Source organism: Pipistrellus kuhlii, unplaced genomic scaffold, assembly GCF_014108245.1.
Source record: "Pipistrellus kuhlii isolate mPipKuh1 unplaced genomic scaffold, mPipKuh1.p scaffold_m20_p_8, whole genome shotgun sequence".
NCBI lineage: Eukaryota > Metazoa > Chordata > Mammalia > Chiroptera > Vespertilionidae > Pipistrellus > Pipistrellus kuhlii.
This window is the reverse complement of record NW_023425584.1, coordinates 60,977,277-60,983,276: the sequence shown is the minus strand read 5'-3', so window position 1 is coordinate 60,983,276 and position 6,000 is coordinate 60,977,277. Positions and strand designations below refer to the sequence as shown.

Genomic DNA, 6,000 nt, shown 5'->3' with positions numbered 1-6,000 from the left:
CATTAGAGAAGTTTGTGAGGGATGGATGTGAATATAACCTAACTTTAGTCCAGCCCAGTGTTAAGTTCTAGGTTCCTTTCTTTTCTTTCTCAATGTCATCATCAACAAACATCCCAAATTTGCAAATGGATAAATGAAAGCCTGATAGATGTGAAAAATGGCCACCCTCTCCAACCCCACCTTTTTATTTTAACAAACTTGACTCTCTGCCTTGAACAATGTTGTTCAGTGGTTAGAACACCAGCCACCTCACCAGAGGGCCATGGGTTCCATTCCTGGGCGAGGGCAAGTACCTGAGATTTCATCTCAGACTGGTTGGAAGTTCCAGTGCATACAGGAGGCAATCAATCCACGTGTCTCTCTCACATTGATGTCTCTCCCTCTCCTTCCCTTTCTCCCTTTCCCTCTTTTTCTCCCCTTCCCTCTCCCTCTCAAAATCAATGGGGGAAAATAATCCTCCAGTGAGGATTAACAACACAACAAAACCAACAACAACCAAGCATCGTGGCTTATCAATGTAGAACCAGAAAGTAACGCTCTCTTCTGTTTTCCCTGTGGAACAGAGCCTATACCTCTGTGCTTACCATTTCTGCAGGCAAAGCAGCTGTGGCTTCCCACTGTTGCTAAAATACTCAAAACTCACTGCTGTCCCCACCTCCCACTTGCTGGAATTCTCACGTAATTGTACATTTATAGCACTCATGAAATTTAGGACACTAGGAAGAGAGGCTGGTGTTGAAACGCAAATTGCAATCATCAACAGGCAGACATAAAGTGAAAATGGCATCGATTAAGACAGAAATAAAAGTAAGCACCTTGCATTTTCATTGTATTTTTTTTTTAATGGTGCTTCTCGGCCCATGAACGTTCCCAATATAGTTCACACAGAACAGTAATCATCAGCTTCTCCTAATAGATGCTTCAAGTTCATGTACTCTGATGCACTGCTTTTTTGTTTTTCTTTTTGGGTCAAGACCCCACATCTGACGGTGGAATTTCAGATTCCAGCGTCTTATAATTCATCTTTTCCAAATTCCACCTTTCCTTGATTTTTACCTTGCTTAGATGTCCCAACTATGTCTGTCTCCTTTCCCTGTATTTATGTATAAATTCCGAAGAATGCTATCTCCCACACGGCTCAGCTCCAAGGGGAAGATGCTAAACCCCACTCTCTCTGAGCCTGTCTCCCAATTCCTGATGCCGAGAAACGAAACTTAAACGCCTCTGGAGTGAGAAAGGAAAGCGAAACTCACTCCATAGAGTTGCTAAAGGAGTGGCGTAGGTGGCTCCACTCAGCTCAAAGCCCTGAGCTTCCTTGGGGCTCTGCCGGCGGTCCCCTCTCCATCACTCCCTTTCCGCGGGACTCGCCAGCCAGCGGCTCTTTGGACGCAGCAGGTCCCGGGTTTCGAGTCCCGAGTCTGGGGTGAGGAAAGGGTGGTACCAGGGGTGGGGGCCACGGAGGGCTGGAGGTGGTGTGTGTTTCAAAGGGTGTCCCTGGGAAGGGACCTGGAGCAGAGAAGTGTCGCGGGGGTCGCGGGGGTCTCCTGTCTCCGATTGGAGGGGGAGGTGGTCTGGGAGCGGGCGCGGGGGTGCAGGGAGGTGGTGGTGCCACTGGGCTCCCCAAGGGGGTGGCCGACTGGCTTCCCTGGCTTGGGATGCAAGGTTTGGGGGGAAAGCAGAGGAAAGGATGTGGGCGGGCGCGGAGGTCTAAAGTCTGAAGCAAAGGGGAGAATATCAGGCATTCCAAGGGTTCTCTTCTAAGAAACCATGCTGGGATGGAGGTATTGGAGGGCCCCGTGTGATGTCACATCTTAGCGCAGCCCAAAACAAAAACAAAGCCCTAGACATTGCCAGCAGCAAGCAGCCTCGTCCTCTGTGCAGAATCTCAGGCAGGCCCAACTCCAAGCTTGCAGAATTAGAATCTACGTTTTTTATTTTATTTTAAAAAAATATATTTTATTGATTTTTTTTTTTTTTTTTTTTACAGAGAGGAAGGGAGAGGGATAGAGAGTTAGGAACGTGGATGAGAGAGAATCATTGACCAGCAGCCTCCTGCACACCCTCCACTGGGGATGTGCCTGCAACCAAGGTACATGCCCTTGACAGGAATGGAACCTGGGACCTTTCAGTCCGCAGGCTGATGCTCTGTCCACTGAGCCAAACCAGTTTCGGCTAGAATCAACATTTTAATAAAATCTCCCAGGTGACGCCTGTGCACCGTTAAATTTCAGTGGGCTTAACATAATAACAATTTATTTCTTATATAAAAGTTAAAAGGATGTATTCATGGTCAAGGGGCACATATTAGTTATCTATTGCCTCATTACAAAGGATCACAAACATAGTGGTTGAAGTCAATAGAAATTAATTATTTCATAGTTTCCATGGATTATTATAGAAATCCTTTTAGGATTGATATTTCCTTGCTGATTTTTTGTTTAGATGATTTGTCGAAGGGTGACAGTGGGGTATTAAAATCTCCTACTATGATTGTATTGTTATTAATGTTCTCCAACAGTTTTTTTTTTATTTTTTTTATTTTTATGTATTTGGGTGCTCCTGTATTGGGTGCATATATATTTACCAGGGTTATTTCTTCTTGTTGGATTGCTCCCTTTAGTATTATGAAGTGGCCTTCCTTATCTCTTATTATGTCCTTCACTCTGAGATCTAATTTGTCAGATATAAGTATTGCTAACCCAGCTTTTTTTTCATTTCCATTCGCCTGGAAAACCTTTTTCCAAGAACTTCTTCACTGATACTGCCCCTAGGGCAATGGAAGCTAAAGAGAAAATAAACAAATGGGACTACATCAAAATAAAAAGCTTTTTTACAGCAAAAGAAACCATCAACAAAACAACAAGAAAGCACACTGTATGGGAGAACATATTTGCAAATGTTATCACTGATAAAGGTTTAATCTCCAACATCTACAGACAGCTTATACAACTAAATAAAAGGAAAATGAATGATCCAATTAAAAAATGGGCAATGGACCTAAATAAAATATTTTCAAAAGAAGACAGAAGGAAGGCCAAGAGGCACATGAAAACATGCTCAAAGTCACTAATTATCCGAGAGATGCAAATCAAAACAACAATGCAGTACCATCTCACACCTGTCAGAATGGCCAACATCAACAAATCAACAAACGACAAGTGTTGGCGAGGTTGCGGAGAAAAAGGAACCCTCGTGCACTGCTGGTGGGAATGCAGACTGGTGCAACCACTGTGGAGAACAGTGTGGAGTTTCCTCAAAAAACTGAAAATGGAACTCCCATTTGACCCAGTAATCCCACTCCTAGGAATATATCCCAAGAAACTAGAAACGCCAATCAGAAAGGATATATGCACCCCTATGTTCATAGCAGCACAATCTACAATAGCCAGAATTTAGAAACAGCATAGGTGCCTGTCAGCAGATGATTGGATCCCAAAACCATGGTACATCTACACAATGGAATACTATGCTGCCATAAAAAAGAAGGAATTCTCATCATTTGCAGCAACCTGGATGGAATTGGAGAACATCATGCTGAGTGAAGTAAGCCAGTCAATGAAAGAGAAATACCACATGGCCTCACTCATCTATGGATATTAAAGAACATTATAAACTGATGAACCAAAAGGCAGATATAAAGACAGTCAAGCAACAAGCAGACTGTCAAATTACAGTGGGGAGGGTAGGGAGATCTGGGGGAGATAAGAGATCAATCGAAGGACTTGTATACATGCATATAAGTACAACCAATGGACTCAAAACTCGGGGGAGGAAGGGTATTTATGGGAGGGGGGGGGGACAATGTTAAAATACGTACACAGATAATAATTTAATTTAAAAAATTTTAAGAAAAGAAGTCCTGGCATAGGGTAACCGAGTCTTTTTTTCCTTAATATATATATATTATTTATTTCAGAGAGGAAGGAAGAGGGAGGGAGGGATAGAAACATCAGTGATGAGAATCATTGATGGGCTGCCTCCTGCACATCCCACACTGGGGATTGAGCCCCACCCTGGGCATGTACCCTGACCAGGAATCGAATGGTGAACCACTGAGCCACACAGGCTGGGCTTAACTGAATCTTTTACCCAGCATCTCACCAGGTTGAAATGGAGGTGTCTGCTGGGGCTGCCATCTCATCAAGGCTCTGGGCGCTCATTCAGATTGTTGGAAGAATCTAAGTCCTTACAGCTGTGGGGTTGGGGTTCCCTGTTTCCTTGCAAGCTGTTGGCTGGGGATTACTCTCAACCTTTAGATTCCACCCTCAGATCCTTGCCAGGTATGGTGGTTTATCTCTTCCAAGCCAGCAGGAGAATCTCTCCCCTGTTTGCTCTGATAAGAGTCTTATGTAATGTAAGCTAATCATGAGAGAGGTTAGCCCATTAAATTCCCAGGTCCTGCCCACACTCAGGAGAGGGTACTACATGGGCATGTAGACCTGGGTAGCTGGCGTCATGGAGCCCATCGTAAAACTTGTCCCGTTGCTGGTCAGTTCTTCTCCAGACCGTGTTTCAAGAACTTAACCCCTTTCATCAGATGGCTTCACCATTCCCCACGCCTTCTTGTCCAGATTGACCTTCCCCTCGCCCCAATACATAATGCAACAATTTCACTCTCTTTTTTCCCTCTTGCCTCCTCTCTTTTTAAGATTCTTTAAATCAAAATTCAGATAAAGTGCTGACACTGCTATGACTGGATACATTTCTAAGTTTGTTATAATCTCTTTTATCCTCTTGTAATTTATTTGCTAATAAGTGAATTCCTACCTCACCCAGTCCTATAGAGAGTCTTCTAGATATCATTTAAATGCCCTGTCTTCTAAATGTTTTGTGGTTGCTATTAGAGCTTTGATCAAATTCAGATTTGTTTATGTATGTATGTATGTATGTATGTATTTTCTAGAGTATTTCAATAATGGTGCAGTTGTTCTGTATGGAAGCAGATATTTGCCTCTATATTTTTCTGCTATCATCTGAAAATACTAAGATCTATCAATTCATTATGAACTGTAAAATTATGATATTCCATCTTTCCATTTCTGTACTTTCTGGGTTACTTCCAGCTACTGAAATGAAACTTCTCACTTAATTAGTTGGTAACCCAATGGTGTGATACTTATATGAAAGGCAGTTTAACTTCTTGATATCAGAAATCCTTATTTTTTGATATATTAACTTAGGATGCTATTTACAGATACTTTGCAATAAAAATGAGGAATTTAGTATATATTCTTTTTCTACTGTTTATCCCTTTCCTAACTTCTTGTGATTTGTTTCTATGTTGAATCAAATATGGAAAACCAATAAACAGTAGTTACAAAATTATGATTATGTACACATTAATCATTGTAGAAACAGTCTCTATGTTTGGCTGGGAAATATATAATAGTACTAGATCAGTGGTAGGCAAACTCATTAGTCAACAGAGCCAAATATCAGCAGTACAACGATTGAAATTTCTTTTGAGAGCCAAATTTTTTAAACTTAAACTTCTTATAATGCCACTTATTCAAAATAGACTCCTTAGGCCGTGGTATTTTGAGGAAGAGCCACACTCAAGGGGCCAAAGAGCCGCATGTGACTTGAGAGTTGCAGTTTGCCGACTATGGTATTAGATCATTAAAACAACCATTTGAAATAGATATTGTTAACCTAAAGATATTGTTCCAAAGTGCAAGGAAATAAGCATTTATTTGAGATCAATAAGAAGAGCTACAATATTTGGGAAGAATTGATATTCCCAAATTATGTTCTGATTAGGAAACAAAGGCAAAGGCATTAATGAGAAAGGAAAGCGGGACAATTATATCAATAGAAGAGTGGCATTTCTCTTGGTGCAGATGACATACATAGCCCCTGTAATTCCAAACCATCTTTAGAAACCAGTCAGTGTGTCTCTCTCACATTGATGTTTCCCTCTCTTTCTTTCTCCCTCCCTTCCTTTCTTCCACTCTCTCTGAAAACCAATGGAAAAAATATCCTTAGGTTAGGATTAACAAC

At 41.7% G+C, this 6,000-nt stretch overlaps 1 protein-coding gene across 1 annotated transcript in view; it reads left to right on the top strand.

Moving 5' to 3' along the window:
* The first annotated feature begins 1,174 nt into the window (after positions 1 to 1,174).
* LOC118711441 (probable ATP-dependent RNA helicase DDX60) overlaps positions 1,175 to 6,000 on the top strand; it is a 91,213-nt gene continuing 86,387 nt past the window's right edge. The window contains exon 1 of the mRNA XM_036424525.2: positions 1,175 to 1,423. The gene's annotated coding sequence lies outside the window, so the exon portion shown is untranslated. The remainder of the gene's footprint in view (positions 1,424 to 6,000) is intronic.